The sequence below is a fragment of the Vicia villosa genome, linkage group LG1, assembly GCF_029867415.1.
Source record: "Vicia villosa cultivar HV-30 ecotype Madison, WI linkage group LG1, Vvil1.0, whole genome shotgun sequence".
Classification (NCBI taxonomy): Eukaryota; Viridiplantae; Streptophyta; class Magnoliopsida; order Fabales; family Fabaceae; genus Vicia; species Vicia villosa.
The window spans coordinates 56,515,501-56,526,773 of NC_081180.1; positions in this window are offsets into that span (position 1 = coordinate 56,515,501).

Sequence of the window (11,273 nt, forward strand, 5' to 3'; positions counted from 1 at the left end):
GCTAGATGGTTTACATTACACCTTCCCCGATCAGTGTTAAGAAATGAACAAAGAATGCAATGGTCTCGCAGGATTATGTCTTTGTCTCATTCAGATATCCGGTGGAACAACTTCTTTCAAAGAGACATCACTATCATTGACCATTGTGGAGAGTACCCTAATGTGCCACTCCTTGGCATCAGGGGAGGCATCACTTACAACCCCTCTTTAGCTTTGCGCCAATTTGGATATGCACGAAGAAACGGTCCTCATGACATGATTATCCGTGGCATTGTGTTCGACTACGAAGATGATTCCCAAAGACATCGACGAAGGTTTATATATGCGTGGGGCAGTGTCTACAAAGTAGAAAGCAAGACTTTATGACAATGGAACTCTATTCCCATGGAGCCTTACCTCAAATGGGTGAGGGCTCGTGCTCAGTAGTTCATCATGCCATATCCCGATATTCTACCTGTGACTATTGAGCCAGAGGTCGAAGGGGACGAACCTCAAGTTGTTCTACATCCGGACATGCCAACTGATCTGGAAGAGCTGCAGAAATCTTGGGTTCAACTAAGAGAAGAAAGAGACACCTTCAAAGCACACTGTCAAGACTATGAGAGGAAAGTGTTGGAGCTCACCAGACAACTCCAGGAAGAACAACAGATCAACACGTTCCTGGGTGCAAAGAGAAGGCGTCCATGGGAGGCTTGAGGAATCCTTTATTTTTTTATTTATTTTATCTTGTAAGCCCGAAAGAGGCAAATAAATAAAAAGAGAAAAGAAAAAAAAGAAATAAATTGTTTGACTAATAAATGTTTGTTTCTCTTTTAAAACAAATCTAAATTCTAAGATCCTTGAAAACATTGCATATACATTTCATTCATAAACATTGCATAACAGGTTCACATAACAGGTGTCTCATCTCCTCGCTGTTTATTTCAGTTAGAAGGGATGGATTCCGAAACAAGCGTCAAGAATCTCGAAGCACAGAACGCCCAAGTTCAGATAGCAATTCTGGAGCTAGCAAAGGGGCAACAAGAACTGAAAGCCTTGATAATCAAGAAGAAAAAGAAGCCCAAAGGATCTGTAGGTTTAAGTCACCTAACAAGGAAGGTCAAAATCCCAGTCAAAAGGTCCAAAAAGGCACCGATCCCTGAAATAGTCGGTGAAGGTGATCGAGAAGACAATCACAGCAACCAGGGTTCTGCCAAACCCTCTCTCTCTTCTAACGAAGAAGATTATCATTCCGAAGACGAACATGGTGATGAAAAATACCAGCTGTTGGAAGAACGCATGAAAGCTATGGAGATACAAAAAATACCTGGTTTAGACTTCAATGATCTTGGGCTAGTCTCAGATATTGTTATCCCTCCAAAGTTCAAAGTTCCTGTCTTTGCAAAGTATGATGGAGTCTCTTGCCCAAAACTACATCTGAGGTCCTATGTGAGGAAGATACTACCTCATACAGCAGATAACAAATTATGGATTCATTTCTTCCAGGAAAGTGTGTCGGGTACACAACTCGAGTGGTACTACCAACTGGAAAGTGCAAAAGTTCACACCTGGGAAGATTTGGCTGCTGCTTTCTACAAACAATATCAATACAACGCTGACCTTGCACCAACCCGTACTCAACTACAGGGCATGTCTATGGCACCAAAAGAAAGTTTCAAAGGGTATGCACAAAAGTGGAGAGATCTGGCTGGAAGGGTTCAACCACCCTTATCTGATCGCGAGCTGGTCGACATGTTCATGGGCACTTTAACTGGCCCTTTCTACAGTCATTTGCTGGGAAGCTCATCATCAGGTTTCACTGACCTGATATTAACTGGAGAGCATGTCGAAAGCGGTATTCAAAGTGGAAAAATTCAAATAGGCTCCTCCTCTGGTACTACAAAGAGGCCCATCAGTAGGAGAAATGAAGTCAATACAATGCACAGTCAGAAAGGTCGCAAAAGTGAGCATCACCAATCTGTGGGAGCTATTCTGATCTCTGCATCTGCACCTCAAAAAGATCAACCGCCAAAGTATACGCGTCGACCAGATGCACCAAGAAGAAATTTAACCAGAATCAATATGCCAATCTCTCAAGCATTGCAGCACTTGTTAAAAGCATATTTGATTATGTTATACCCCAAAATTTGACCGCATCGTTTTTCAAGAAAACTCCAATCTGAAAATTAAGAGTCTCATATAATCAGGGATTTTTATTTCAACAAATATCCTGACATATGAAATACTTAGTTTTTAGAATTTTTCTTATACAGTAATTTGGCTTGCAGTTGAATTTATTCTTACGCAAACGCCAAATACTGTTTATTACTTCACACATGCTATTTATTTATTTACAGATAAATAGTACTGACACAATTGGTACAGAGTTAAATCTTTTTGCAGGCGCAGAATCAGGAAACTCAGACTGTACTAGTAACAAGTAGATTATTATTATCTTTTGTTTCCCACTAATTTTTGTACTATATTCCATTATTTTCAAAAATCTTTTCAAATCTCTTTTTCAAAAATCAAATCCTAACTTTATTCTCCACATCTCTCTTTTTCCCAACACTATCATACACTTTCTTTCAAATCTTACTTCCACTCAAATTTTCCTTTTGTACGGAATCACATCATTCCCCAACGTCTCTATCCTTCTTTCCATTCTTTAAATACCTCTCATTTTTTCATAAAAATCTCACATCAAAGTCTAATTCATCTCTCAAATTTCTACTTCATAATCCATCCTTTCTTCTTCCCCGACAAAATGGCGAAGCGGTGGGAAACGTGTTTTCTTATGGTCATCACCATTGCTACGGTGATCATGTCTTTCTTCTGTCTACATAGCCCGGAACACTGTGGACCTGGGATGCTTATGCTCTCAATCATCTACATGTTACTATTTGTAGCATGGGTTATCAATCGTCATTTTTAAGATTTGCCGTATTTCTTAAATGTACCGTTTATTCGTCGTACTGTTCAATATAGTATGTAATATTTGTACTGTCAGTATTAAATGTTGTACTACTTGTCATAATATTGCTTAATTACTCAGATAATATTTTATGTGTTTTCTGCCAGTCAAATATTCATTTTTCTGTGCATTAAATGATTTTCAGGGTTATTATCGGTAATTTTGCCCGCATACAGTAAATATTAGTTATTTATTATGTCTGTGTTTTTTAACAAGTCATGTAAATAAACTTTCATTTTTCACATAAAACAAAAAGCAAAAACAACAAAAAAAAAGAAAGAAAATTAACTTTGACTGTTGATTTTTCACTCTAACTGCTACAGTCAGTTGACAGCCAAACTGCTGGCAGTACAATTCTCAGTGTTTTGTACCATCAATCAAGTCAATCTTTCACAATTCAAAATTCCAAGATTTTTGTTCTAGAAGTCTTCTGAATATCACGCGATTAGCAGAGACTCAACACTGCACAAAAATCAGGTACGCTTAACTGTCTCCTACATAAACAGTCCCTGACTAGGGTTTTCTTGTTTTTACAGGAGAAACAAGTTTTTGAGAGCTCAAATGGATTTCATACACATCCATATATCTCAAAGTACCATCATACAAATTTTCAAACTTCAATTCACTCAGACGCACCGTCAGCAGCTCAAACAGTCAACAGACGACCCGTTTGACCAAAAAGTCAACAGACAGTCAAAAATGAATTTTTTTGTCAAAATCCATATTTTGTCAAAGGATTCATCATTTGATCATTGGATGATCATAATTCATCAAGGAAAGATCAAAAATCAACAAAACCCTAAGATTCAAAATTAGGGTTTTTGCCTGAAAAGTCAACTCAACTTTGACTGATCATAACTCTCTCATCCTTCATCCAAAAAATTCAAACCAAAGCTTATTTTGAAGGAAATTCAATTATCTTTCAAATGCCATTGATCCCATGGTCATTGGATTCACCATTTGAAAAATATGATCAAAGACATTACAGGTCATTTTCAAAGTCAACAAAAAGACATTTTTTTCAAAAGGACACACAAGGAGCATCAAAACTCATTTTGACATGAGACCAAAGGCATTGGTTAGAGGACTCTTTGAGGTTTCCAAAACGTGCAAGATCTCCTTCATATGACAAAAATTGAGGGATTTACACCTTGTTGAAGTTGGCTAAATTTTGGGAAAATGCATGAAACCAACATTGCTCAAAAATGTATTTTTTCCAAATGGGGCCAAGTTTTCATGGTTCAAACATGTTTGCCATGATATTATGGGCCTCCCACGACCAAGACAAGGCCCATAACATTTTTCATCCATTTTTGCTTGATTTTATCTTATTTTAAGATTAAATTAAAAGGAAAAAAGAATGGATAAAGGATAGCTTACAATCTAAGCATGACTCGCCCAAGGAACGTTCATTTTTCTGCAGAGAATTGAAGAGCAAGGCAAGTGCATTGAAGAGAAGAAGACTTGGTCAAGTTTTCAAAGATTTTTAATATTTAAAAATCAAAGTTTCAACAAAGCTCATCAATGCTTTTAGCTTAGTTTATAAGCAGCCCTTGGCTTATAAATAGGCTAGCATACTTCAATGTAATAAGGACAGACGAAATAGAGCAAAGATATAGCAAGAACACACTTCATATTTCAAAAAATAATTAAAGAAACTTCAAAATTCGTACTTAAATTTGCAGCTAGTTTCAAAGCAAACTAAGTCCATAAATCACTTCCTGGAACTTATTTGAGTAAGTTCAAATCCATAACCAAGTTCATAGAGGCCTGAAACTCGAGTTCTCTCACTCTCCGATTTGGTAAACTTTCATTGATTTCAAATTCAAATTTCATGCGTTGTTAACATGTCTCACGGTTATGGTTGAGCCTATACTGATCATTAGATCAGGTTTGAACCCTAGCATGAGAGTTCTAACGTCCTGAACATGGGTTGCCATTGTCAACCGTGAGTTTATGTTTCTCTTCGAATCTCTTAACACAAGCATTTTCAGTCCAAACTAACCTCACCATTGGATTCCCAGACCTCGATTTAGGGGGGTAGGGTCTTCATTTGGTGTTTAAACTAACTATTTTGCAGGTTTTGAAAACCACCTCGCCGGAGAAGACAACCGGAAAACACTGTTCCGGTGGTCAGCAAGGCTAGGGCATGGTTGACTGCACGCGTGCCTCCTTCCCTCGCTCCTATTGGCTGGTCAATAAGTCTGTAGCATGCGTGGCAAAACGTTATAACATGATTGGTTCTGGTTTAAAACGTGGACCCCACATAACTTAAAATCAGAAAAATAAAGGAAACAAGTGGATTGGGCCTGTACGTATTGATATTCACACCCCTGGTTTCTGGCCCAAAAGCATCTCTTGAACTAAACATAGTTCTTTTCCAGATTTGCTTAACACACCCCCTGCAGGTTTTAATTAATAAATCTCTATATTTTGCATTTTAATTAAAATCAACCAATCATAAAACACCAAAAATATTTTATTTTTAGTTTTAATCTGATAAAATATTTATTTATTTTTAGGCATAAAAATATTAATATTTTATTTAAATTAAGGCTATTTTGTATAATTAATTAGTATATATTTATATATTTGCTTCTTAATTATTCTAACCAATCAAAAAAATCATAAAAAAATTTGTTCTTTGTGTTAAATATTGTTTATATATTATAAACTAATTTTGTACATATTTTGAATAATTTTCTCTTTAAGTTTTAATTATTTGTATAATTATTTGTATAATTATGTTTTAATTAGCTTAAATCAATTTCAAATCAATTTCAAAAATTCCAAAAAAATTAGTTTTGTTTTAAAATTAATTGACAAATATTTTGTACATGTTTTAAACTTAATTTCTAGGTTTAAATTTATTTTCATCTTTTTTCTTCATTTTAATTTAATTAATTATGCATTAATTATAATTAAAATAAATCATAAAAAATCCAAAAACATGCCTTTTATTTTTCTTGCAATTTAAATTCCTAGATAAATGTATAGGATGTCAAGTTCATGTAAATAGGCTAGTTTACATTTCCTGCACAATCGATGTAATAGCGTAGATTTACTTTCCGCACTTTACATTTCCGCATTTTAATTTCCAGCAAATATAAACTGCGTGTATGTCAAAGATGAAATTGAACCGTTAGATCACTAACTTCAAAGATAGAATATCTGAATACAAACACAATCACACTTGCACCTCTTAAGGTAATCCCTTCTCATTCTTTTCAAAATCAAAGTCAAAATTCTACTATTTTGAGTACAAAATCGAACCTTGCGTTTATATCCGGTGAAAGGATAGATTTTTAAAGGAAATAGGATAAAGACCTTACAACTCAGGGTAGACCTCCTAGTTTGCTTGCTCAAATCAAAACAAACAAAATTCTCATACACTGTTGTTTTTCAAAACAAAACTTTCCAAAAAGACAATACTTTGTATACATCCAAACACGGATTATTACAAAGTTAACGTTCTTTTCAAAACATCTTTCGAAAGATAAACAAGCATTTTGTATAAATCCACACACGGATCATTACAAAATTCAATTTACAAAAGTATTTGAAACCACATATGAGCATTCTAAAGCAATTGAAAAGTGATCGAAAAACAAGTGAGCTAAGCAAACTTAAGAGCCCATGGATAACCATGGATACAAAGGGTGCTAACACCTTCCCTTTGTATAACCTACCCCCTTACCCAGAATTTCTTAAAGGTCTTTTTTCTGTTTCTTTTATAAACCTTTCCTTAATTGGATAAAATAAAAGGTCGGTGGCGACTCTGTGAATTTTCAAAATGCGAAAGCATTAAGCGATAAAAAAGAGTCAGTTCACGTATCTCTCCAGAACAGAGGTATGGCCCGGGATAAAAAACGGAGGTCCACAAATTACATTGAAAGATCCTCCAAAGAATGTCAACACTTCCTCTCCGAGTTATCGCCCCGATGTAACATGTGCATATCATTCCAACTGTCCAGGACACGATGCAGATCACTGTTGGGCCCTGAAAAATAAAATCCAAGACATGATAGATGCTGGGGAAATTGAATTCGATCCTCCAGAGACTCCAAATGTCATCACTGCTCCTATGCCAAAGCACGACAAGACCATTAATGCTATCATAGACACTGTTTACATCTATGATGTGAGAGAATTGTCAACTCCGCTCCTTGAAGTCAAAATAAAGCTAATCCGAGCTGGTTACTTTCCAGGTTGTGACCCTAATTGCTTTTATTGTGCACACCTACCCAATGGTTGTGAGAATCTGAAAATAGGAATTCAAAAGTGGATGGATCGTCGTATCATTATGTTTGAGAGGCTCCCTTCTATGGACGATTTATGCGAAGTTTTTGCAAATGGGATGAGAATAGAGGATGTCTCAGTGGTTTCTAACATACCATTGAAAATCCCTACCAAAACCCCTTTCAAAATTTCTGCTGCACCCAAAGTGGCATCGGTAATCATTACCAGTCCGGCTCCATTTCCATACTCCTCAGACAAAGCTGTCCCGTGGAGTTATGACACTAATGTTTATGTCCATGGAGTTAAGCAAGACACCTCGACTGAAGAGGCCATGAATTTTACTACTCCAACTATTGATAATATTGTGGGTACTAGTAAGATTACGAGAAGTGGAAGGATCTTTTCACCAGAAATTTCTCCAAATATTGCTACTAATCCAGTCCAGGTCCCAATTCCTAATCAAGATATCAACGCTCGAGGCAAGGAGCCACTACTTGAACCAGTTCAAGTACTGGTGGAAGTCACTGTTGAAGATCCGTCGAAGCAAGAAATGGAGGAAATATTGAAAATCATCTGCAAAAATGATTACAATATTGTCGAACAACTGGGGCACACTGCTTCAAAAATCTCAATGCTGTCTCTGCTAAAATATTCAGAAGCTCATGCCAAGGCCCTGATGAAGTTCCTGAAAGCTGCCCATGTACCACAGGAGATTTCAGTCGATCAATTCAAAAATTGTGTTGCCAATCTAACAGTGAATAATGGTCTCGGTTTCTCTGATGTTGATTTAACCCCTGCTAGGAAAAATCACAATAAAGCCCTGCACATCTTCATTGAATGTAACGGCACCACTTTGTCTCATGTGCTGGTGGACAACGGTTCCTCTTTGAACGTGTTACCAAAAGCAGTACTGGAAAAACTTGACTTCGAAGGAGTTGTGTTACAACCAAGCGATGTTGTGGTAAGAGCCTTCGACGGGTCAACCAGAACAGTGTACGGAGAAGTTAAGCTCCCAATCAGAGTGGGCTCTCAGATCTTTGATTCTACCTTTTACGTAATGGAAATTCATCCAGCATACTCCTGTTTACTAGGACGCCCTTGGATACATGGGGCAAACGCTGTAACTTCTACCCTGCATCAGAAGTTAAAGTATCCGGTAAAAGGAAAGGTCGTCACAGTTTATGGCGAAGAAGAGTATGTGGTTAGCCACCTGAGCCACTCCAAGTATGTTGAGATGGATGGAGAATTCATCGAAACTCCCTGCCAATCTTTTGAGGTGGTCCCTCCAGATGTCTCTACTGCCAAACATATTTCTGCTACTCCTGCTACAAAAATAACTCCAACTATGGCTTCTCTCAAAGACGCCAAAGCTGTGATCGAAGAAGGTGGTTGCACAGTATGGGGACAGCTCCTCAATGTACCTTACAAGTTCGATAAGCTAGGTCTGGGCTATGCTAATGGAACTCAAAAGAACGATCAAAGTCCTCGTTCTGGAGGATTAATGTCACACTTCATCAGCCAAGGAGTGAATGCTATTGAAGACGATGAAGTGATCTTGAACCATATTATTCAGCAATATCCAAATGAAATTCCACCTGTTTCCATGGAAGTTTGGGATACTTTGGGAGAACCAAGCGGCGGGTATGGTTTTCTAGTAAAGTACACTGCACCTCAGAGTTCTTTTATTGCCATGGAAGACATTGTCCCAACTGGATGGGATGATCAGTTCGAAGATTACAAAAGTCTCACAAGTTCCATTATCGAGCAATACAAAAGTCCACCTAGTCCAAAAGAAGTCTGGGATACACTAGGAGAACCAAGTGGTAAGTATGACTTTATGGTGAAGTATTCTGCTCCCCTGAGCTCGCAGATCGCTATTGAAGACATCACCCCAACTGGATGGGACAACCATTTCGAAGACAATATGACATTCACAAGCCCTGTCGCTCCTGAAGAAGTCTGGGAAACTCCAAATAATGAGAATGATTTCCTGACGCAGTACACTGCTCCCCAAAATGCACAAGTCTCCCTCAATGACATCATTCCAACTGGATGGGACGATCTTATCGGGTATCTCGCTCAGCCAACAGAAGTATCTCAGCCTGGGCTCTCGTACCCAGCAGAGTATCTTGCTCACCCTGAAGGATCAATGCTGTGGAAGACGAAGAAGACAACTGCAACTAGAGCAGCTGGGTATTCCCTACTCACAACAATGGATTGAACAACTGAGAAGCTGAGGATGTGATCTCCTTTGATCAGGAGTAAATGCAATTTCCTGTTTTCGTTGTTTATATGTTCAAAGATAAAAATGGTTCCTGTACTATCGAACCATGAACTTAAAAGCCAGGTGCCTTGCCCGAAGCACATTGGTCCTTTTTATAAGGGTTTGTCATATCATGATCATGTTCATTCAATAAAATCATGGGACGTTTTCATATTCAAATTTTGTGATCCTTTTTTCTTTCTTTGCTTTCATTCATTTTCAAATAGCTATGTGTTCTTACACACACCCACATAATAAATGCAAATTCACATTCACTCTGGATCATGTTGATAACAATTCTGCTATTGCCAGTCATGACTTTGAAAATCCGATCTACCAAACTGAGGACGAAAGTGAGGAAGATTGTGAAGTACCAAGGGAACTTGCAAGGCTGTTAGAACAAGAGGAAAAGACTATACAGCCACATGAAGAGCCAATTGAAATTATCAACTTGGGCAGTGACGAAGAAAAGAAAGAAGTCAAGATAGGGGCTGATCTAGAGGACAGTATCAAGCAAAGACTGATTCAAATGTTACAAGACTACGTTGAGATATTCGCCTGGTCCTATGAAGATATGCCAGGCCTTGACACGGATATTGTGGTTCATCGCCTGCCGATCAAAGAAGGTAGCACTCCAGTTAAGCAGAAACTGCGGAGGAGTAGGCCCGATATGTCAAAGAAGATCAAAGACGAGGTTGAGAAGCAATTCAATGCTGGCTTTCTGAAAGTTGTGAGTTATCCTCCTTAGTGCCTGTGCCTAAAAAGGACGGGAAAGTCAGAATGTGTGTAGACTACAGAGATCTGAATCGGGCAAGCCCCAAAGATGATTTCCCTTTACCTCACATCGATGTACTGGTTGACAATACTGCACAATGCAAGGTATTCTCCTTTATGGATGGATTCTCAGGGTACAATCAAATCAAGATGGCGCCCGAAGACATGGAAAAAACAACCTTCACAACACCCTGGGGAACCTTTTGTTACAAAGTAATGCCCTTTGGTTTAAAGAATGCAGGAGCAACATATCAGCGTGCAATGGTAGCTCTGTTCCATGATATGATTCATCAAGAAATAGAGGTTTACGTGGATGATATGATTGCAAAGTCCAACACCGAAGAAGAACATCTAGGTCATCTGCACAAACTGTTTGACAGACTCAAGAAGTACAGGTTGCGACTGAATCCGAACAAGTGTACCTTTGGAGTAAGATCCGGTAAACTCTTAGGTTTCATCGTCAGCAGCAAAGGTATTGAAGTTGATCCCGCCAAGGTCAAAGCCATTCAAGAAATGCCTATACCCCGTACCGAGAAACAAGTCAGAGGTATTGCCCATATGACTACTACTTGTGTGCCGATCTTCAAACTGTTGAAGAAAGATCAAGTGGAAAGATGGAACGACAAATGCCAATTAGCCTTTGATAAGATCAAAGAATATTTCCAAAAACCGCCAATCTTGTTACCTCCAGTGGAAGGAAGACCTCTGATAATGTACCTAACTGTGTTAGAAGATTCAATGGGGTGTGTACTGGGGCAACATGACGAGTCTGGCCGAAAGGAGCATGCAATATACTATCTTAGCAAAAAGTTTACCGATTGTGAAACAAGATACTCACTGCTCGAGAAAACTTGCTGTGCCTTAGCATGGGCGGCTCACCGACTAAGACAGTATATGCTAAACCATACCACTTTCCTGATCTCCAAAATGGATCCTATCAAGTATGTGTTCGAAAAACCTGCTCTCTCAGGAAGAATAGCAAGATGGCAAATGATCTTAACAGAGTATGACATCCAGTACACTTCACAAAAAGCGATCAAAGGA